The sequence below is a fragment of the Otolemur garnettii genome, unplaced genomic scaffold (genome assembly GCF_000181295.1).
Source record: "Otolemur garnettii isolate 467f Iridium unplaced genomic scaffold, OtoGar3 scaffold00014, whole genome shotgun sequence".
NCBI lineage: Eukaryota > Metazoa > Chordata > Mammalia > Primates > Galagidae > Otolemur > Otolemur garnettii.
Genome location: NW_003852409.1, coordinates 572,370 through 595,749, shown reverse-complemented (window position 1 = coordinate 595,749; position 23,380 = coordinate 572,370). Strand labels below are relative to the sequence as shown.

At 45.0% G+C, this 23,380-nt stretch overlaps 1 protein-coding gene across 9 annotated transcripts in view; it reads left to right on the top strand.

Annotated features, from left to right (window-relative positions):
• PAX5 (paired box 5) overlaps positions 1 to 23,380 on the top strand; it is a 184,256-nt gene that overhangs the window by 119,767 nt on the left and 41,109 nt on the right. The window lies entirely within an intron of this gene.

Below are 23,380 nucleotides of genomic sequence, written 5' to 3'. Positions count from 1 at the left end.
GATGGATGGATGGATGGATGGATGGATGGGAGCGTGGATGGATGGATGGATAAATAAGTGAATGAGCTGTCTACCTGATGGGTTGTTACTAATTGTCCCACACTCCACCCTTCTAGGTCACTGTCAAGGTTATTGACATGATTCATATACTCACATGCATATCTTTGATTAGCATAAAGGCACATTTGAATTCAAGATATTATCGTAATTATTATTTCTCTCCAAATGCATTAGCTTCTACTAGTCTGCTGCCTTTTTTTTTTTTTTAACCAATGTTCATAGCTCAGGAAAAATCCTCTCTCTAATTTATCTATATTAACTTTTATTTTCATTATCTGAGAGGCTGTAGAACTTCTGCTCTGCAAGTGTTTGGGAAGGCTACTTTCAGCACGAATGCTTAGGGGCACCCACTGCCTGTCTGGAGAAGTGTTTGCCTTTCATATACCTCTGTTAACCAGTGTTCAGAATGGAGTCACATGTCCATCTTAAGGATAGGGTGGATGAGGAGGAGTCTATTTGGGGAGGGGAGGGTCTAAGGCAGCAGTTCTCAACCTGTGGGTCGTGACCCCTTTTTAACAATGAAAATACCCTGCAGCATTAGGAAGGTTGAGAACCACTGGTCTAAGCAGTTATCCTCCTAGAGCTGGTCTCAATCCTTAACAACCAGAGAGGCAGACCCAAGCTAGGAGCCAAAAAACCAAGAGTCACCAGCAAGAGTGATAAGTATCTCATTGCATTGCTCTAAATACTTTGCTTATGTCAATTTGTCTAACCTGCATAACAATCCTATGAGGGAGTTACTCTTAATATCCCTATTTACGCTGAGGTACAGAGAAGCACAGAAACTTCTCAAGTCACACAGCTTGTAAATGGTGGAGTGAGGCATCAAGTGTGGGCAATCAGGCACCAGAGACCACATATTTCACCTCTGAGCCACACTGCTTTCACCAAGCTTGGTGAGTCAGTGGCAGGCAGGCAGGCTTCCTGAATTTGACGGACCCTGATCTGGAGAACAGAGCACAGACGAGGTCAAAGTCAGTCTGGGATCACACATTCAGTTAAGGCCTGGTAAGGGGATGGGCAGACAACAGCAGATATTATTATTCCTTCTTTCTTGGGAAACTTATGCTGTGTATGCTCTGGCATGTTCCTACCTGGGCCAGGCTACCTGGAGATGTCCCAGCAGCCCCCGGGCTCTCAGCCCCAACAGTGCAGCCCCCACCCCTGGGCTGCATATCATCTAGGCAGGGAGCCCAGCCCTTCAAGGAACTCCTCACCTAGACCAAAGTTTTCTTCTGTTGTTTTATTTTCAGGGAAAAAAGTAAAAGAGGAATAATTGTCCCTGCTTTTCTTAAATAGCCTTTCTCCCTCTGTCCATGGTCTGGGAGAGAGCGGGTCAGGCCCCCTGGAGGGAAGAGTCAGAGGCTCTAAGTCTGGTTCTCTTCAGGAACAAGTCAGTTAAAGTTCCCAGCTCTTCATGCCCACACCTCGTGGGTCCTGCCTCCTTATCCTTTCCTGCCCTGCCTACCTGAGAGACAAAGAGGCCAAGCAAGTCCCAGGTGGGGAGAGATGGGAACATTGGCCCTGGTGCTCAGGTAGAGCATTAGGGACCCCAGCCAAGGATAACCCGGAGGTGGAGTATGATGGGGAGGTAGAGGGCTGGGGCTCTTCGAGGTTGTCTCTTCCCCACACTGGAAAGTAGGAAAGGGAGAACTCACCTATTCAGTTGAGTCAATCTGAACCTGGGAGTCAATCTCCTCCTTTTCTGTCTCCCAGATATGATTGGCCAAAGTGAACAGATTTGGGGAAAGGAGAGGAGCCATAGGACAGAAGGTGCACTGGGGCTCTGAAACAGTGACTGTTTCCCAGTTTGGCAGGCACAACCAGTAATTTCAGCGCTGGATAGCTGCTCCAAAGGTGATGCCCACAAGAAAACCACAGCTGGCACAAATAGCCATCTGAGCCAATATGGGGGTAGATTATGAAAAGATGCCTGTGGTTTTATGGTTATTTTAAAATCTCTTTTGTGCTAATGAGGCTGATGGAGTAAAAGGTATTAACTTAAGGCCATGGAGCCCAGGCAGTGGCTCCCCATCCCTAGACACTCCCTCCTCTGATCTGCAGCCTTGTCTCGGTCCCTTCACCTGAGTCTTACATGGCCTGGCCAAGGGCTGGGCCTCTGGGCTGCCCCGTTTCTCTGTGGCCGGCGCACACCTTCAGCAGGGATCGGCTCTGCTCACAGCATCCTCCTGGATGAATACCTTCTTTGACCTTTGTAATTATTCCTGTTCAATCTTCCTTCGTGTTTTCTTCCTCCTCCCTTTTTGAGGTGCTCAACTCCTGCACTCTCTCCAGTGTATTAAGGATGTGAGTGAAATTGATGACTGGGATGTCTCAGGTCTTTATGATGATGAATGACTTTCACTGCCAAAGCTTTTATTGTCTGTGATTTGGGAAGAAGGGGGAACTGATATATCAAGGCTGCCTGTCACACCATTTAATACAGTTATAAATCCTGACGTCACTAACTGGTGGTCAGGAGCTGGAGAATTCTACCGGCCACTGCTTTGCTGAGCCTTTATAGATTTTTTCCTCCTCTTGCCTTTCTTTGCTTGACTGTCACAATTGTGTTTTGGGAGAGGGGATGGGGACAGCTATACGGTGACTTTAGAAATGGCAGGGACACCTCTCTAGGGAGGAAATGGAGCCCTTCCCTCCCGTTCATTCTAAAAGAAGGAGCAGGTAGAGGGCCTTTGACTTCAAGGTGAGCAAGGAAATCGTTCAGTGAGACAGAATCCTGGGAGTGTGCTAATACCTTCTTGCATGTGCCCCACCCATTAGGGTTTATCAAGTGATACTACATCTGTTATTTTTCAGATCCTTCTTCCATCTTTGATCCTCATTTTAGGATCTGAGGTTCAGTGAGGCTAAGTGTCTTGGCCAGGGCTATGCCACTCAGGGAGGTCCTGGGGTGCAGCAGCAGAACTCCACCAGGAGTATAGGGTGTGGAGTCAGGCGGCCTTAGGCTCCTATCCTCAGCCCCCACCTTTGAACAGCTGACCCTGGAAAGGCCACTTAAATTCTCAATTTCCTCACTTGGAAATGAAAATAACGCTCTCCTCACAGGGTTGTTATGAGGATTAAGTGAGCTTATACATGTAAGTTTCTTAGCAGGGTTTCATGCCCATCAGAAAAAATCAATAAAAAGCGGAACTACAATGGGAGGACTATGACAGGTGTCTTGGAGGAGGGCCACTAACACCTTCCTGGGTTGTGTGGGGAGGGCTCCCTGTGAGAGGCTCATGTTGGCATGAGCAGGAATTCACCAGGCTAGGGAAAGAGGCGAGGAAGGGCATCTGGGCAGAGGGAATGGCATGGTAAGAGTGAGGAACAGCAGGCTAGGGGATGAGGGAGCAAGGCGAGAGCAGGGTCAGGTCACTGAGGCTGCCAAGGACCTGGTGTCAGGACCTCCAGCTGTTGGGGAGCCCTCCAGGGAGTGGCATCTTCACAGAAATCTCTCTAAAGTCTTGGCAGAAGATGGACAAAACGAGGATGAGACTTGCCAAGAAGACCTGCCTCACCGAGGTGGCCCAGGAGAGAAAGGAAGAGGCCCTGGACCCAGGCTGTGGAGATGAGAGTGGAGGAAGAGCTTTGAAGAGTAGCATTGGCAGCAGTCAGGATGGCTCCCCTGGGTGGAGATTGGGAAACTGGGTAGGTAAAGGAGTCGGTGGCTGTGACAAAGGCCATAGGAAGAGGAGCTTGCCTTTGACTGTTTTGCCCCAGGGGAAACCCAAATAGAAATGTCTAGAGAGCAATGGGAGAGGGGTAAGAGCTGGGGAGATGGATGAGGAAGTCATGGACATAGAGATGGTGGGAGGGTCTGAGTCACTCAGTGAAGACATGTAGACAAGGAAGGCTGGGAGGAACAGAGACCTCAGAAGGGACACTGGGGTGCCAGAGCTGCTGGAGAAAGAGGAAGCCATGGAGAAGTCTGGGAAGAGGTGACAGGTGAAGAACAGAGTAGAACAGGAATGTGCTCCAACTTGGAGACTGTGGCAGTCACAGGTCATAGTAACAATGAACCCACTCTGTCTGGCTAAGCAAAGAAGGATTTTCCAACTCTATTAGGACACTCAGGGTCTCTAAGAGGGTCAGAGGGTCACAGAACCAGGATTGGAGGCTTCACAGCTGAGAAAAACACCAGAACCACCCTGCAGGACTGTCTCATGGAGATACCACACCATAGCCTGTGGATACAGACCCTTCAGCTCACACTGCCATCACTGGAACACCCAATGTTACCACTAGGACCTCTCCCTCAGCAGAAGAGCTCCACATGGGGCCTGCTTCTTTGTGTTACTAGACCCACACATGTGTGTCTGCTTGATGGACCTGGGAATGTGCTTGTGCCCTAGCTGCAAGGGATTCTGGGAAATCATGTTTCTGACTTCTGCCTCAAGAAGCGTAAACACTTCAAGTGGAAAATTCCCTGAACAAGAGAAGGATGTTCAATGGTGTCAGGTGACTATCCATTGGATTTGGCAGTAAGGAGGCCTTGTTTTTTGTCTTTTATTTACCATAGTCCATCTCTTTCCACAGGATTTGAGGCAGCATTAGATTAAAATCCAAAGGTATCTGCCCGTAGGCCAGAAACCACCCAGAGAAAAGGGGAAATGACTGCATTGGATTCTGGCGGGGGTTGGGACAGTCCAGCCCTGAAACCCAGGGAAAGACTGTAGTGAGGAGCTGGTGCAGGAGCCTGTAGGGTGGGGGCTGTCCTTCAGGATGTGAGTGACCGGCAGTGAATGCCTGGACTGGGGGAGGGGGAAGGGAGAGAAAAGAAGCAAGAATGCAGTGGCCCAGTCTCAACCCCCAGGTGTCCTGGGGGTGGCGGGGAGGCTTTGGTTTACAGCTTCTCTCAGCAGGAAGAATGGAAAGTAAAACTTGTTTGGTCTCAAAAAGCCTCCTGTCTTTAAGGGCAGAAAATCCCCCAAACCTACAGCAGGCAAGGCCCGGAGGAATGGCTTGGAAAATGCTTTCTGAGCAAAAGAACAAACAAACCTAAGCATTTGTTTGAGCTCAGCTCTGTGCCAAGCATCATGACAGGCACTACAGGGAAATAGAGGTAAATAGGACATGGTCCCCATGCTGGAAGGATTCAGTCTAGTGTCTTCCACTGGACAGCCAGCTGTCCCAGCAGTCTCATGTGTGCTGACATGAGGAACTGTGCACAGGGACTCTGCGGGCACAACGGAGGGAGTGTAAGGCTGTAGGGGGTAGGGCCAGGGCATGGGGGGGGATTCCTCAGGAGATGACATTGGTGGTGTTTGCCAGGTGCCTGCCTGGGCACAACAGTAGTACCTGCCAAGGCACAGAGGCAAGGTAGGTAAAAGCAAGCTATTTAGGGCTTTGGTGCCAGAGATGGTGGAAAGCTTTGGAGTGCAGTGTCCAACTGGAGGAAGCTGGAGCCAGGCAGAGGAAGCTGAGGGGCAGGTAGCCATGGGAGTCTGTGCTGTGGCTAACGTAGGCTCTGGGTGGTACCCCCAAACCCCACCCTGGGACTGTTGGTGAGAGAGGCTGGGTGGGGGTGCCAGGATGTCTGGGCTGGATCTTCCTGCCCAGGGGTGCCCCTGGAGCCTGCTGGGTGCCCTCATTATGCTCTCACGCAGAGGGCAGAGATGGGAGCAGCAATTGAGACCGGGTGCCTCCTGCTGGTGTGTGGAGCGCCAGGCAAACCACATGAGATCCCATCTCGCGCATAATGTGCATCCGAGGACAAAATTAGATTGAGAAGTAAATGGAGCCGAAAATTTCCAAAGCATTTCCCGTCAAGAAGCTGTTTGATTGCATGTTTTAATTCTCCGGGTCCTCCTGCCCAGTGAGGTTCATTTCCAGGGGTGGGGGCTGGGGCAGAAGGAGCTTGTGATGGGAGGAGATTGCTGGGTTCCTGGGGCCAGAGGCCGGAGGGGAGAAGAGAGGCCCTTTACCCTGTGAAGAGGGTGCTGTTAGCTCCAGTTTCTATACAAGGAAACTGAGGGGCAGAAATTAAGTGACCTGCCCCTAAGGCTACATAAATAACGTGCAGTTGGCTGCGATGGCAAGCACTGGCCTATCATTGACGATCTCCCTGGTGGCACAGAAGGAGAAAGTCAGTGGCAAATCTGGGAAGTCTGATTTCTATGTGTCCCCCTTACCTGGCCCTGATCAGCAGGTCCCAGGAGGACTCAGCCCTACCCCCTTGGCTGGGGACAGTGCTAACCTCAGCCATGCTTGCACCTGGGATGATGCTGGTCTTCTCAGATCTACTCACAAAAGCAAGCATCTGGTTCTCCTCACCAGGGACAGGAGTGTCCTGGACGATGTAGAGAAAAGTCAAGAATCAGTTTCTTGAGCATGAGGGGTGTTCTCTGAAGAGAGAGAGAAAGGAGGGAAGGAACAGAATGAAACAGATAAAGGAAATTTGAATTGGGCTCCATGGTGGGTCTAGGACGGAGGCCTGGCTGTGCATGACCCTGCCTTGCAGGGGCTTCTTCTCTCACCTATAGAACAGGCAGTTAATGATTTTCCAACAGTTGTTAAAGGCTTTTTTGTTTCTTTTTCTTTATTTTTTTTCCTAAAAACCTTTATTTTCAGATAGAACCTTCCTGGGAAGCTTTATGTAAACTAGCAAGAAGCAAGCTTGGTTGGTTAAAAGAATGGGAGTCCCAGAGGTCCTGGAGTTCTCCTTGAAGGCTCAAAGGAGTAGATTGACCCTGCTAGACTGGCTGACCTTTAGTGTCTTTCGGGCACTGGTACTCCCTGATTACACAGAGGGTTTCTGCCAGCCTGAAGGCGGCTCACAGAACACAGGTCCACTGCTAAGCCCAGCACCCAGCTCTTACTTCTGGGGCCACAGCCCTCACACCTCACACCGCAGCCACTGCTTGTGCCTGAGGAAGCTCAATCTGAATCCTGAACACATCTGCTCCTCAAGGCCCACCCGCTGGTGTGACCAGAGGCAGGCAGGTTCACGTACCCACCTGTGTGGCCAACCCTGTCCCGACTCATCCTGAACTGCATTCTAGATCCTCCTCAGGAAACCCTGCACATGAGGCCCACTTCCAGCCTTCTCCTCCAGGAAGTCTGCTGCCCATCTCAGAACTGCTTGCAGCTACATGTGAGACCTTGGGCAGGGCCCTTTGCCTCTCTGAGGTGGTGAATAGCCATCAGCCCAGGCCTCACCGACTCCTGTACCTGTCCCCATGTGCTGCTCCTGGTCACTAGGGCCCCCAACCGCTAAATTGCATGAAGCACTTTCACTTCTGTGATCCCTTTTGGGGCTTCTGATGGCCCGTGGGGGAGGCAGGGCAGGGGTGAGCAGCTGGGTTTTACAAAGGGAAAACTGAGACCTAGAATTGGCAACGGCTTGCCAGCAAGGGCCTGAGCTATGCTGGTGCCTCTCGGAAGCAGCCAGTAATTCGGTGAGACAGCAGAGTCCTGGCACCTGACTGCTTCTCAGGGAAGGGAGGGGATCAGGGAGAGATGGGCTGGCACTTTGGCAGCCCGCAGCGCCAGCCCAGCAGCGCGATTTAATGCGTGTTTTCTGCAGCACGTTAATTTGCCGTGCACCCCAGGAGGTGCCTCTGCGGAGTGGGCTGGGTTTCCCCTGGCAAGCAACACACCTGCCCGGCCCACCTCTCTCATGTGGGCCTCCTGTGAGGCTGCTTGCCAATCCTGACCTCACTGTTTGGTCTCGGGAAACAATCAGAGGTCTGGAAACTGGGCTTGCAAAATATCAGTGTTGTCTGGCTGGGCTTTCTCAGTGCCAGACCTGGCTTTGTGACATGTACCATTCTGTTGCCTTCTGGACCAGAGGTGGATGGGCCGGAGCACTAGTAAGGATTTGTGACAGACTCAAATCCCTTTACAAGAAATCAAAAGCCTATTAGAGGCTGAGATATTTACCTGTGGACTCTTTCTTAAAATAATATGAGCTGTTAGAGAGTTGGAGGATGCTGTGGATTCCTCATGTCTCTGTAGCATGGTTTGGGTGACCTGGGTCACAGGTGAGGATGCTCTGAGAGGAGAGGGACCCTGTGTGAAGACACAGTGAGGAAGTGAGGGGCTTTCTGGCTTTCTAGTTGAGGGCCTCAGTGAGCTTTGCACTTGACCCTCCAGCCCTGACCTTATCTTAACTTGAAAGGTCCAGTAGGTCCCTCCTGCCACGCCTGACTTCAAACCTATCCTGGATTCAAGCCCCAGGAAGAACCTTGCTTAGTGGAACTTGGTGGGTAAGAGCACAGACTGCTGGCAGTTCTAATCCTACCCCACCCCCAGCCCACGTTCTTCCTGTGCAACCTGGGGCAAATCACTTGCCCTCTCTCAGCTCCAGTCCCTGCCTTTTGTACATCAGCAGTAGTGACAGGCGTTGAAAGGAGAATTGACATTTGGGAGCTCTTACATGTGCCAAGCTCCTCCCTGCGTACAAGTATTAAGTCTTTAATCTTTTCAACAGTCTGAGGAGGTGGTATTAGTGGCCCTGTTTTATAGGAGAGAAAACTGAGGCATAATCTTGCCCTGGCTTATGAAGTAACTGGTGATTTTAATCCAGGCAGTCTGCTTCCCAAACTTGTGCTCTTAACTGCTAGGCTCAGCCTCTTAACAACCACCACCATTTTGCCTCATAGAATTGTCCTGATGACTAAATGAGACAAGGTGAGCAAAGCATTTAGAAGAGTTTCTGGCAAATACAGCCCAGTAGAGCTGACTACTGTTCTCCACCCATTACACATTGCTGGAGCACACAGTTCCTGAGGGTTTCTACCTTTGAGCAAAGGACTGCTTTCTTCTGCACTTCTCACCTTCCACATTTCAAAGCTTCACATGTTTTATTTGGGTGCCGGAGCTAGCGGAGGCACAGCACAAACAGAGGCATGTAGGAGGAAGGTACAGTGAACATGAGTGAGGCCAGCCGTAGATCTAAATGTGTCCATAGAATTGTCTCACGTGGTCCTCACAGTCACTCCATTAGAGAGGACTGTTGGGTCCCTTGCCCTTTTCCTTACACAGCTGAGGAAGAGAAAGTCCTGTAGCTGGCAAGTGGCAGAGCTGGGATTTGGGCCGTTAAGAGTCCATGCCCTTAGCTAAGTATGGACTTTGCTGTGTAAGCACTGGGGAGCCATCAAAAACTCTTGAGAGCAGCTTGATGTGAACAGTGCTATGCTTTCAAAGGCTGATATGGCCCTGCTCTTGGAATGGACTGAGGGTGGCTGTGGGCTGGGGAGGCACAGTTAACAGCAGTGGCATTACTGAGTGTTCATGCTGTGCCAAGCCCTGCGCCAGAGGCTTTACATGCATTTGTTAATTTAATCCATGCAACAACTCTATACGGCGGATAGGATTATCTTCATTTTATAAATGCAAAGTCATGGAGAGGCCAAGAAACTTGCTCAATATCACATAGCCAGCAACTATGGAATAAGAATATGAATGGAGACCACCATCCCTGAGGCCCTTGTCCCTAATGACCATGCCACCTCCCTTATACAGATTTAATGTCTCCAAGTTTAGAAGGCCACTTCAGGAAAGCCTATGCTTTTTGTGTATTCATTTCACTTTTTTCATTTAGCAATCATCTAGTTCACATAGAATCCATCTCTGAGGAAGGCAGGGTTTCCTAACCATTAGATTTGGGAAATGTGTTCTCCATTAGCAGCCACTACCTGCTACCTGGGGGTAAGGAAGAGACGCTGGGCAAACATGTGATAGGAATACTGTCAGCCTTGGGTAAGAGGATGCCCAGGTAGTTCCAACTTTCACTCTAGTCCTGGGACCCCGTAATTCTGTAACATCATGAGGCAAAAAGATATCTTCTATATTCTTCAGCCAGTTTGGAAATGGCTTGGTATGGGCACATACCAAAGCCAGGAGTGGGGTAATGGTGGGTGTGGACCAGCAATTGAAGCTCCTGGAGGTCTTTCTGGTGCCAGGCACTGCACCAGAAGTTCTCCAGGGAACCACTCTGGACCCAGGTGGACAACTAGGGTTTTTCCACATGCTAATTATTTAATGTTATCTTATAGGTATATCAAACAGTGCTTTGTCATGTTGGTTTCTCAAATAAGATATGCACATAAACATGCTGATCTAACATGCCATCCCCTTCCTCTGATGACATCTCCTACTTTCATCTTTGGGAATCAGTGCTATTGAACCTTGCCAGACATCACTGCAAAGCCTCTGGCACCTGTAAGCAGGCAGCTTACTCCTCTACCAAGCACCTTACATTGCTGAAGTTTGGACATCTTGTGTGTGATTGTATTGTTTTCCTCTCTCTGTCCTTGTTGCTAACTTGTCACTTCTCCTAATGTCTGTTTGCCTGGCCTGCCCTTAGAAGTTTCTTTCCCACTTCTTATTTTACTATTTTTAATCTACGAGGAGCTGGGAAGCCAAGGCCCTGAGCTCATTGGAATTGTGGGCAAAGGAAGATTAGGCCTGCCAGCATTAGTGGCAAGAGGGACTGTAGGGACACTTTGTGCCCACCTTTGGCTACTCATGGCCAGATTGTAGGAGCTGAGATTGCTAGAGGGTGCATTGCAGATCAGCAGAGCAGCCACCAGTACGGGTTGGATGCTGGCCTGGGAGAGGCCCAGCGGGCTGTGAGCTTTGTGACTTGGCCAAGGTGTTGCTGCCATCATGATGCTGTCCTTGAAAGCAAGAAGTTCTTACCATGATACCCTAGCCTGAGAGCTACTGTGAGCGGAGCAGGGGGCAGGGAGGAGCCCTGTACTTCACGCCTCTTGATTCATTATTTTCTCCCCTTCTAGACTGAGAGTGAGCCCTTTGGGCACAGACTGTGTCTGGTTCTTAAGAAAAAGTTAATTTTAAATCAAAAAGTTAATTTTGAATAAAAACTAATATATGCATGTGGTTAAATATTCAAACCATACAGAAAAATATAAAATGAAAAATAAATCTCCCTCTCCTAGCCTCACCCTCCCACCCAAAGTCCCTGTCCCTAAAGTTAGCAGGTACCTTCAGTAATGTCTTTCTGCATTGATCAGCCTCTAGATTCTATCCATGTTTTTACCTGCACAAATGGAATCATACTGTACACATTATTCCTCTGCATTTTGCTTTACTCAGTAATGAACCTTGGAGATCTTTCCACAATCCTCACATTCAAATCTACCTCACTGGTTTTTAAAACTGCATCATATTCCATCACAGGGAAGTATCATCATTTGTTTGTCCCAGCTATGACAGACACTTGGATAGCTTCCTCCTTCCCATTAAATGTAAGTGTTGGTGTACTTTTCTGTGTATTTCCACAGGTAAAGTCCTAGAGGTAGAATTACTTATTCAAGGAGGGAGTTGCTTTTTGTATTTTGCTATGTGTCTATTGAAGCAAAATATCAAGTACGATGGGGAGTTGGGGTGTGAAGTTAGAGCATGAGTTGGCATCCAGTTTCACTTATTACTAGCTGGGTATAGTATCTGCAAATTACTGTTAGTAAAGATTTATATCTCCTGGAGTCACTGTGATGCTTAAATGAGATAGGACACACAAACGCTGTGTCAGTGACAGTTGTTATTGTTGTGATCATTATTATTACTATTATCATCATCTTTGGGTCCACTGGAGCACTCAGGATGGTGTTTAAAGCTTAGCAGGTATCACATAATGCATGCATGAGTGGATGAATGAATGAATGAATGAAGACATGAACCAGCCCACAGGTGTCCTGGGAATCCTCTTGCTGTTAATACTGCCTTCCTCCTGTCCCTGGAGCGGTGCCTGTCCTGGCAGAGAGGCCCAAAGCCGTCAGCCTGGTCAGGATGCTTTTGTCGCTTTACTAATTAGAACCCTGCTTTGTCGTTTCATTAAGTTGGATCAACAGTTGCTCATTCTAGGAAGATTGTATCATAAATGTATGTGGAAATATTGACGGAGTCCCAGTGTCTGCTGTAAAATACCAGGCAAATGAAATTCAGAAACTCTCTCAAAATTGAAACCCAGTGTCGGAATCTGATAGTTCCCAGAGATTCCCAGGACGTGGTCAATTCAAAGGAAGCAATGGAGAGGGTGAGCTTTGGCAAAATAAACGGAGCCCTGGACAGAGGGTTCTCGGGTTAGCTTCCTGGCTCTCCAAATCCAAATGATATCTTTAGTCAGGACAATTAGAGGGATGCCAGTCAGAATTATTAGAGTTTAAAGTGGAAATTAAGTAATTTTGGGAAAAGAAATTTAGGGTTATTATTTCTAAGTAAATAACACCACCTAAACTAATAGCTAATAAACCTGTCATCAGAAGCCAGATCTCCTTTAATGACTGAGTACAGCTCACCTGCAATTAGCACATCCATTGTCTGCAGGCAGAGGTAGGCTCTCATACCACCAATCCCAGAGCCTTTCTCCTTAGGGTAAAATATTCCCCTCTGCAACTACTGCCCTCTGCTAGTGGCAGGTCTGAACAAAGGGAGACTCCAGAGCAGCTCCTGTTTAAACTGTCATGTTTCAAACACCAGCCGGACTGAGCAAGCCTGGTGGTGCATGCACTACGCTTACACATACACCAAAGTCCGTGGAGCGGGATTCCTAAATCCCAACTATTGGGCTGTTTTCTTCCTCTCTCCTAAGATAGCAGTTGTTCATGTCACTGTTTCAGGCATGGTTCATTTTTTTAAAGTCTCAAGCTGTTGCCCTGGGTAGAGTGCCATGGCGTCCCAGCTCACAGCAACTTCAAACTCTTGCGCTTAAGTGATTCTCTTGCCTCAGCCTCCCAAGTAGCTGGTACTACAGGGGTCCGCCACAATGCCTGGCTTTTTTGTTGTTGTTGTTGTCATTGTTGTTTAGCAGGCCTGGGCCAAGTAGCTGGTTTAGCAGCCTCCCAAGTAGCTGGTACTACAGGGGTCCGCCACAATGCCTGGCTTTTTTGTTTTGTTGTTGTCATTGTTGTTTAGCAGGCCTGGGCCAGGTTCGAACTCACCAGCCTTGGTGTATGTGGCTGGCGCCCTAACCTCTGAGCTACAGGCGCTGCCCCAAAGTGTAACTTTTATAAATGGTATACAAAATAAAGATTTTATTTTGTTTGCAGGTTGGGTGTCCCCATCTCCTTCTCTAGGTTCCTTATGCTTAGCCTCCTTTCACTAGGGTTTAATTCAGGGGCTCCAGGGAGTCAGGTGGATACTGTGAGCAGGAGTGCTGAGGCCACGACAGGCAGGCACCAAAGTATCAATCTCTAGGAATCAGCACCAGCCTCCTTTTCCATCAACCTGGGGGGAAAATAGTGCTGCTGACTTATGGAACATTGCAGAGGAAAAAATCCTCAGAAACCATCTGTTCCCACTGCTTGAGCATTCAGATGGGAAAACCAAGGCCCAGAGAAGGGGTAGTGTTTACCTGAGATCATGCAGCAATCACTTTGCTTCAGATGTGCTGGCTTCCTGGGCATTAAGAGTCCCCAGTGAATATATGATAATCACCAGTCTTCAAAGGACTTTGCCTTTCCAGCCAGGCCTGCCATATTCCCTTATAGCTTGGGCCTTCTGTGCCAAGATCTCCCTCCTCTTGCCCAGGGCTGTCAAGGTTGGCAGACCCTCTCTGGCCATCAAGCCATTGCCTGCCTCCCACCCCTGCCTTCCATCTTGTTCACAATAATTAATGGCTTCTCCAGTGGCCTGCTTCCTTCTTTCTCTTGCTCACACACACAGTCAGGTAGGTGGAGGGGGAGTTTGGTTGGTGCCCTATGGTATTCAAAGTGAAGGGTTTTCACACTGTCAGGGTAATGAATTCTGCAAGGGTTTGAAGCAAGGGGCTGGGAGGATCTCTGTGTCATGTGTCTGGGAGTGACAACCCCCAGTGGTTAATTACTGCCACACGATGAGAACCGAGCTGGTAGCACAATGAGATAAGTTCATTATGAGCTAAATTTGAAGTTAATTGGATTCAGGCCCCCCCTCCCCATTAGTGTACATAGAGAATCTATCTAGAAATGGGCTCTATGAAAAAGAAAAAGTTGCATCTAAGCAAAAACTGATAAATCAGGCCTAGTTGTTTTGTGGAGCTTGTGATGAAGGGCTTTCTGAGATGTTGGTGACATGGAAACCATACTTGCTTCAGATGAGGCTCTACAGATGAGTAGAGCCAATGTCTGCCATTTGATTAATTTTGCATCTTGGCAAAGATTTTCTGAGCACCTACTGTGTGCCCAGTCAGTGCAAGGGAAGGAGGGGTGAGCGCAGTCCTTTATCTCCCAGCACTTGCAGTCCAGGGGTGGGAGGAGCAGGGCCAGTGCCCAGCGTTGGGAGAATATGAAGAGTTTGGATAGGGCTTCATTTCGTACTAGCTGTAGGAGCCAGGGTAGATGACTTATCTCTCTGTGTTTTAGCTTCTACATCTATAAAATGGGCATAATAATTGGGCTCACCTTATAGTTGTTTTATTTTTTTTAGAGACAGAGTCTCCGTTTGTCACCCTCGGTAGGGTGCTGTAACGTCACAGTTCACAGCAAACTCCAGCTCTTGGGCTTAGGCGATTCTCTTGCCTCAGCCTCCTGAGTAGCTGGGACCACAGGTGCCCACCACAACACCTGGCTATTTTTTGTTGCAATTTGGCCGGGGCTGGGTTTGACCCCGCCACCCTTGGTATATGGGGCTGGCACCCTACTCACTGAGCCACAGGTGCTGCCCTAGTTTTTGAGGTTTAAATGAGACAATATCTCTAAAACACAGAGAACAGTGTTTGGAACACTGCCTAGTGTTAGAACAGCGTCTGGCATACAGGAAGTGCTGCACAAATGTTAGCTGTTGTTGTTATTATCAGCTGTGAGACCTTAGACACATCAACTGCTCAGAGCCTTCCTTTTCCTTCTCTGTGGGACGCAGAGAACAGCACCACCCAGCTATGGGGCTGTTGTGAGCATGGAATGACATAAGGTCTGGGAAGTGTCTGGCCAGGACTGGCTCCTAGGAGCCTGTAAGGAAGCTGGAGCCCTGTTGGTTGGCCAGTCACCCGGATGGCCTAGATCCAAGGTGAGGGGACATTGACTTCACTGCTCCAAGTGCAGGGCAATCAAGAATTTGAGGCGTGCTTTAATATTCTCACAGAGGGTACCATTGCTTTACTCCCAGTAAGTACCCTCCTTTTCTCAGTACAAAAGGAAGAAAGAGGCTCAGATAATTGCATTACTTGCCCAAAGTGGTGGGACGAAGATTTGAACCCAGGCCTGTGTGACTTCAACTCCCCCTGCCAGACTCAGGGGTCTAGATTTGGTTTTGGAGGCAATAGGGGAGAAGGGGCCAGCAATTGTGTGAAGGAGTCAGCAATTGTGGGTGGCTTCATGCCCCTCTCAAGCCTGATACCCTCGGAGCTGGCTCCAGCATCTCCTCTCTGCCCTCCGCAGGCCGCTTCCTCCACCAGTGTCAGCTATGGCTTGCCTTTGCCCAGCCCTGCCCTCTCCCCCAGATACATCCTGAGAGTTTACACCTTCTCTTTATTTATTTATCTATTGAGCATTCTGAACTCACGTCTCTGGGGCCAAAAGCCTACTTTTGTCCCTTCCTTGCTATTGTCCCTCCAAGGCTTTCTATTAGTCATTTAGAACATAAGCCTTCCCTAAGGGCTCTGACTTGGAGTTGAGTGGAGAATGGCAACCTACTTGTAGGGGCCACTGTTTAGCTCCTGGGCCTCACTTGCTGAAATCACAAGGCTATTTCTCTTGTGCAGCTCCACAGTCCAACCCTTATTCAATCAGTTCCCAATATTTTGTAGTTACCGATAACGCTGCAGCAAATAACCTTGTGCATATGCATATGCATTTCTGTATTTTTTTTTTTAACAGACTCTTACTATTGCCCAGGCTGGAATGCAGTGCAGTCATGTGATCACAGCTCACTGCAGCTTTGAACTCCTGGGTTCAGGCAATCTCCCTGCCTCAATGTCATAAGTGGCTGGGACTACAGGATGTCCTCCATGCCTGGCTAATTTTTTTTATTTTTTGTAGAGATGGGGCCTCACTGTGTTGTTCAGGCTTGTCTTGAACTCCTGGCCTCAAGTAATCCTCTTGCCTCAGCCTCACAAAGTGCTGGGAATACAGGCCTGAGCCACCACTCCCTGACACATTTCTAAATATATATATATATTTTTAATTTCAGGTTAATGTGAGGGTACAATTAGGTTACAATGTTTGCATTTGTTAGGTAGAGTCCCTCTTACAGTTGTGTCCCACACCCAAGAGGTGTGCCATATACTCTTAACATTGTGCTCATTAAATGGGAGCTCACCAATCCCCTCCTGCATTTCTGTATTGTTAAAGGTATATGTATCTTCAGGGTAAATCCCTAAATGTGGGATTGCTTGTTCAAAGGGTAAATATATGTGTAATTTTGTTAGATATTGCTAAATCGTCCTCCATGTGGGTGGTACCATTTGGCACCTAATTTGCATTTCCAGTATTATGAATGAAATTGAACATCTTTTCAATTCATTTAATGACTATGTATTAAAATATACATATGTATGTACAAATATTTTGATGAGTTGTATGTTCATGTATTTTGCTCATTTTCTATAGTTTTTATTTCCTTTTCCCTTAAGTGTTTACAAGTTCATAATAAGTAGGGATAGTAGTCATTTTTCTGTGGTACATGCTATAAATAATTTCTCCTAATTTGTCATTTATCATTTGATTTTGTTTATGTTGTTTTTACTGGTCAAGAGGTTTTGCTTGTGAAGTAATTCAATGTATCAATCTTTTATTGCATCTTTTATTCCCATAAAATAACTTTATTTGGTTAAAAAAAAACCAGTTCATTTATATTAACTGTGTTTTAAACCAAATATATTAAAATTATTAGCCCTTCCTACATTTTTGGTATCAGATTACCATTTCTTTTTCAAGACAATGGCAATAATAGATGGTAACTTAAAAAATAATAGCATTAATGAGGTATAAGTCACATACCATACAATTCAGCCATCTCAGGTATACAATTCAATGACTTTTAGTATAATCACAGAGTTGTACAGCCATCGCCACAATCAATTTTAGAACATTTTATTACACACCCCCCAAAGACTCCATCCCCTATAAGCAGTCACTAATCAAGTTTTATCTCAGTAGGTTTGCTTATTTCAATATGTACACTTTTTTTTGACTGGCACTTCAGGTTCATTATGAATATTAATGTTGTAGCATGCATTGTTATTTCATTCCTTTTATTGCCAAATATTTCATTATATGTACATATATATATATATATATATACCACATTTTCTTTATCCATTTATCAGCTGAATTTGAGTTGTTTCTACTTTTTGGCTATCATGAATAATGCTGCCACAGACATTTGTGTATACATGTTTGTGTCCACATATGTTCTCATTTCTCTTGGGTACACACCTAGGAGTGGAATTGCTGGGTCACAAGCCAACTCTATACCCAACCTGTTGGGGGACTGCCAGATTTTCCAAAGTGGCTGCAACATTTTACATTTCTACCACTAGTGGATGAGGGCTTCAATTTTCCTCATCTTTGCTGATGATAGTTATAGTAAGTCTTTTTGATTTAACCATCCTAGTGGGTGTAAAGTGGTGTTGCTTTGCGGTTTTTGATTTGCATTTCCCTGATAGCTAATGATGTTGAACATCTTTTTCATGTGCTTCTTGGCCATTTCATTTATTTTTCTTTAGACAAACACCTGTTCAGATTCTTTGCCCATTTTAAAATTGGTTATTTGTCTTTTTATTATTAAATTGTACAAGTTCTTTGTATATTCTAGATAGAAATCCTTTATTATATATATGATCTGTGAATGCTTTCTCCCATTCTGTGGGTCTTTTCACTTTTTTGATAGTGTCCATTGAAGCACAAAAGTTTTAAATTTTGAAGTCCAGTTTATCTATTTTTTTCTTTTGTTGTTTGTGTCATACTAAGAAACCATTGCCTGATCCAAGGTCATGAATATTTGTGCCTGTGTTTTCTTTTAAGAATTTTATAGTTTTAACTCTTAAATTTAGGTCATTGTTTCATTTTTAGTTAATTTTTTAATGTGGTATGTGCATCTGGTTTCCATTCATAGAAAGTCTTTCCTTAGGTTAGGGAGGCATTCACCTGGGTTTTCTTCTAGTACTTGCATAGTTTTATTTTTTACATTTACCTCTCAGTTCGTTCTTATGTACGGTTTGAAAAGTGATAGTTTTTAGCCTTTATTTCCCAAATGGCCCTCCAGTTGTCCTAACACCATTTATAAGAAGTCCATATTTGAGGGTGGTTCCTGTGGCTCAAAAGGGTAGGGCACCGATCTCATACACCGGAGGTGGCAGGTTCAAACCCAGCCCCAGCCAAAAATGGCAAAAAAAAAAAAAAATAATAATAATAATAATAAAATAAAATAATTATTTTTAAAAAGTCCATATTTGAGATCCTACCTTGATGACCTGCTAGATTTTCTTATATAGTTGGGTCTTTTTCACTTCTTGACTTTCTGTTCTGTTTCATTGGTTTTCTGTTTGTGTGCTGGTATCACACTTTTCATTATAAATACTTTGTAGAATGTTTTACATTTGAGAGGGCAGTCCAATTGAGAGGAACATTTTGAGTAATCTTGCAAGAATAGCATTTAATTAGAAGCCATGAGATCTGAGCTGAAGCCCCTGTTCTATCAGCAAAGATAAGGAATTTGTGATTTAGGCCGGTCAGAATTCATCTCTGAACCTTAGTTTCCTCATCAAGGTAGGTAGATAATTCTTTCCCTTTCTCTCAGGATTGAAAAGAGTGAGTCACTTTAAAGTATCTCTTCTGGAGGTGGTTTTTGTCTTGAGTTCCAAAGCTATGCATAAGTAAGTGAGGCCAAGTCTTGGTTATTCTCTGTGGAAAGAGAAGGCCACACATGAGTTGCACAAGATGTATTTATGTGCCATTAGTAGGAAGAATTATGTTAGGAACTTAAGTCAGTTTATTTAGTTATTTGTAAATTTATTATAGGCCATTGATAACATTCAGTGCTGTTGCAAATGATACAAATAATTTCTTCCTTGGTAAAAAATGATATAGATATGTGCTTTGATGTCATATCGAGTTTAAATGCATTAATTCTGATTTCCCACTCCAGTCCAGAAGCCTGAATTAGCACTTAAAAGGAGCAGTAGCATCTCCTTAGCTTCCCTGTGCTGACAGGTTTTTAAACACCCCCAGCTCTGGTGATGTGCTTGAGACACATTAGAGAAGGAACTGAGAAGGTGAAAATGCCCACACCCTCCAAGGTCACAGACATCTGGGCTCAGTGCCAGGAGAGTCCTTGTAAGCCATTGGAGCAAATTTGAGGCTTGAATTCACTTTGTGGGTTTCCCAACAGGGAGTGTCTAGCCTCTGGTGTTCTTAATGGTCCCAAGTAGTGTGTCCTTAACCAGAGAATAATGATGATAATACGAGCAGGTAACATTTATTAAGTCTTGTATCCGTCAGTGGTTGCCTCAATACCACTGCTTAGCAAACCACCCCAAATTCAGGTCCTAACACGGTGGTCATTTACTCTTGCTCATGCATGTGGGGCCAGTGGGGATCAGCTGACCAAGTCTGACTTGAGTACAGCTCAGGCCATCTCTGCTCCACATGTCTCTCTCCTCGGCCCTGCAGGTGAGCCAGGACATGTTCTCATGGTGGCAGGAGCAGTGCAGGGGCACACCCAGCCACAGAAGCATGCATCAAGCTTCTGCTTACCAAGAATCTGAGCACCTTCATTGGCCAAAGCAAGGCATATAGCTGACCCAAAATTAAGGGGTGCAGAAGTACACTCCCCTCCTGTGGGAGGGACTGCAAAGGTTCCTTTAACTTTTTCATAAAGCTAAATTTATTTGGTCTAAAAATTAGTTTAGTACTATGTTCTCCCTGCTATTTCTTTTTCACGCTGATGGGTAGTTATGGGTAGGGTGAAGGATTGGGTCATAATTCTTTCTTTCTTTTTTTTTTTTATTAAATCATAGCTGTGTACATTAATGCAGTCATGGGGTACAATGTGCTGGTTTATATACAATTTGAAATATTCTCATCAAACTGGTTAACATAGCCTCCATGGCATTTTCTTAGTTATTCTGTTAAGACATTTATATTCTGCATTTAGTAAGTTTTACATGTTCCCTTATAAGATGCACTATAGGTGTGGTCCCACCAATTATCCTCTCACCACCCATCCAGCCCCCTCCCCTCCCCTCCCTTTCCCTTTTCTCCATGTTCTTGGGCTATAATTGGGTTATAGCTTTCATATGAAAGCTATAAATTAGTTTTATAGTAGGGCTGAGTACATTGGATGCTTTTTCTTCCATTCTTGAGATACTTTGCTAAGAATATGTTCCAGCTCCATCCAGGTAAACATGAAGGAGGTAAAGTCTCCATCTTTCTTTAAGGCTGCGTAATATTCCATGATGTACATATACCACAATTTATTGATCCATTCATGGATTCTTCCATGACTTAGCAATTATGAATTGGGCTGCAATAAAAATTCTGGTACGAATATTTTTGTTATAGTGTGATTTTTGGTCTTCTGGATATATACCTAGTAGAGGAATTGTAGGATCGAATGGTAGGTCTGTTTTTAGTTCTTTAAGTGTTCTCCAAACATCTTTCCAAAAGGAATGTATTAGTTTGCATTCCCACTAGTAGCGTAGAAGTGTTCCCTTTTCTCCACATCCATGCCAACGTCTCTTGTTTGGGGCTCTTGTGATATGGGCTAATTTTACTGGAGTTAGATGATATCTCAAAGTAGTTTTGATTTGCATTTCTCTGATGATTAAGGATGATGAACATTTTTTCATATGTGTGCCTATCTTCTTCAGAGAAGTTTCTCTTCAAGTCCCTTGCCCACCCTGAGATGGGATCACTTGTTCTTTTCTTGCTAATACGTTTGCATTCTCTGTGGATTCTGGTTATTAAACCTTTGTCAGAGACATAACCTGCAAATATCTTCTCCCATTCTGAGGGCTGTCTGCTTGCTTCACTTATTGTGTTCTTGGCTATGCAGAAGCTTTTTAGTTTGATCAGGTCCCAGTAGTGTATTTTTGATGTTGCTTCAATTGCCCAGGGGGTCCTCCTCATAAAATATTCTTCAAGAATAGGCTGATTTCTTCAAGAGTTTTCCCTGCACTTTCTTCTAGTATTTTTATAGTTTCATGTCTTCAGTTTAAATCTTTAATCCAGTGAGAGTCTATCTTAGATAATGGTGAAAGGTGTGGGTCCAGATTGGGTCATAATTCTATCTTCCACATATTTGTTTCTCATGTACCCTCCTGCCAACTCCTCACGACAGCCCAGGGAATGAGGCTTGTTGTGGTTATAGTGGCAGAGGTGGCACGGAGCAGGGGTGGGGATGGCAGACTTGCAAGCTCTACTGACTGGATTTGAAACCTCCCTTTTTTACTTCCTAGCTGTGTTACTATAAGCAAGTTACTTAAACTCTCTGTTCCTCAGTTTCCTCCTCCGTAAAATAGGGATACTAGTAGCTCCCTAGTGGCATTAGTGTGAGGAATAAATGTGTACGTGTGGATCTGGCTCAGAATTTGCTCTGTGTTAGTGTTGGCTGTTAGTATCCCCATTTTATAAATGAGGAAACTGAGGTAGTACAGTCATCAAGGTCATACAGCTAGCCTGGGCAGACTTGACAGTCTTTGTCACTGTGCTCTGCCACCAGCCTTTCTTCCTCAAGTTATAGCCTCCCTAAGACTTCCCCACACAGTCCCATAAGATTTTATCAGGAATTTTGTGAGCTGCAAAGATTAAATGGAATCTTCTTTGATCTTATATTGATCTTAAATCTAAAGTCAATATCATAACAAGGCCTGTCATGGTTACAGTGGCAGTCAACAGCCTACCCCAATGCCTGGTACACTATAGTGATTCAGGAGGTCCAGACAACATAGAGAGCTGTTGGTTTCTCTCTCTCCCTTGCAAGTGAAAACTCAGGCTCTTTGCTTTCATGATTAGTCTAGGGAAAGTAAATACAGTCACAGGATGAAGCCTCTATTCTAGGGACATTTGCTGGATACAAATGGAGCCATGGGCAAGGCAAAGGAGCCCCTCGGTAATGGGGAACTCAGAGGCAGCATGATTTATAGAGTATAGGTGACTGTTTATCAGCCCCCCAGGGTGCACACTGCCATCCTGGTGGGCTGGGAGGAGGGGCTGGAAACAGACAGAGCCCCCAGCATGATGGCTAAGTCCTGCACAAGGCTAGAGTGGACACAAACCATCACTTGCCTGCCTCGCCAAGCTCTTTCATTGGTTCCAGTAGATGAATTGATTTTCTTATGATTTCCCAGGCCTTGGACATATGAAGCTAATGATAATTTTGAGTTTTTCTTCTCCTGATGTATATCCCCCTGTGTCTATATCCTGTCTTACACTGGCTGCTAAAACTTTCAGAATAGTTTTCAATGATAACATTGAGAATAGGTTTCTTACATATATTCTTGCTTTAATAGAAATTCTCTAGTTCACCAATTAAGTATGATATTGACTTCAAATTTAAGATCAGTATAAGATCAAAGAAGTATACTTCAATTCTTAATTACTGAGAGGTATCCTTAGGAGTTAATATTGAATTTTAGCCAATGCCTGTTCCATGTCTTTGACATAATCATATGGTTTTTCCTCCTTCGATATGTTAATATGATCTCCTGACAAACCCTTTGATATTGAACCATCCTTGCATACCTGGAATCAACCTTGTTTGGCCATGGTATATTATTCTTTCTCTAATATTATTCAACAAGTGCATTAATAAACCTTTTGCATCTATATTAAATAAATTGTGAGTCTAGCCTTTATTTTTATATTTTGTGTTACTTTTGTTACGTTTTTAGATTAGGATTATGCTAGCTTGGTGAAATGAATTGGGAAGATTATCATAGTTTTACATATCTTGGAACAATTAAATAACAGAAATATGTTTCCCTTGACAGTTTAAAAGAACTTGCCAAAAACAAAAATAGATTGTACTAACAAAAACTTGCTTGAGAAGCTACCTGGATGAGATGCTTAATATAAAAAACAAAATGTTATTGGGCTGATGGTATTTTCTGCCTCTTCTTGAACTACTTTTGGTAATTCATGTTTTCCTAGAAATTATACATTTTGTTGAGACTTCCACATTTAATTTTTAAATCTTCCATATCTCTGGTTATATCTTCACCTTATTCCTTATTTTGATATTTGTGCTGTTTTTTTTTTTTTAAATCTTGACAAAGGTTTGTCTATTTTATTGGTCTTTTCAAATAACACTTCTTGGTTATATTTATTGTTGTGGCTTTTTTTCTGTTTTCTAATTCATTATTTGCTGATTTTTCTTTACTGATCCTTTCCTTATCTTTGCTTTAAATTCATTTTATTGTTTTTTATCTGGCTTC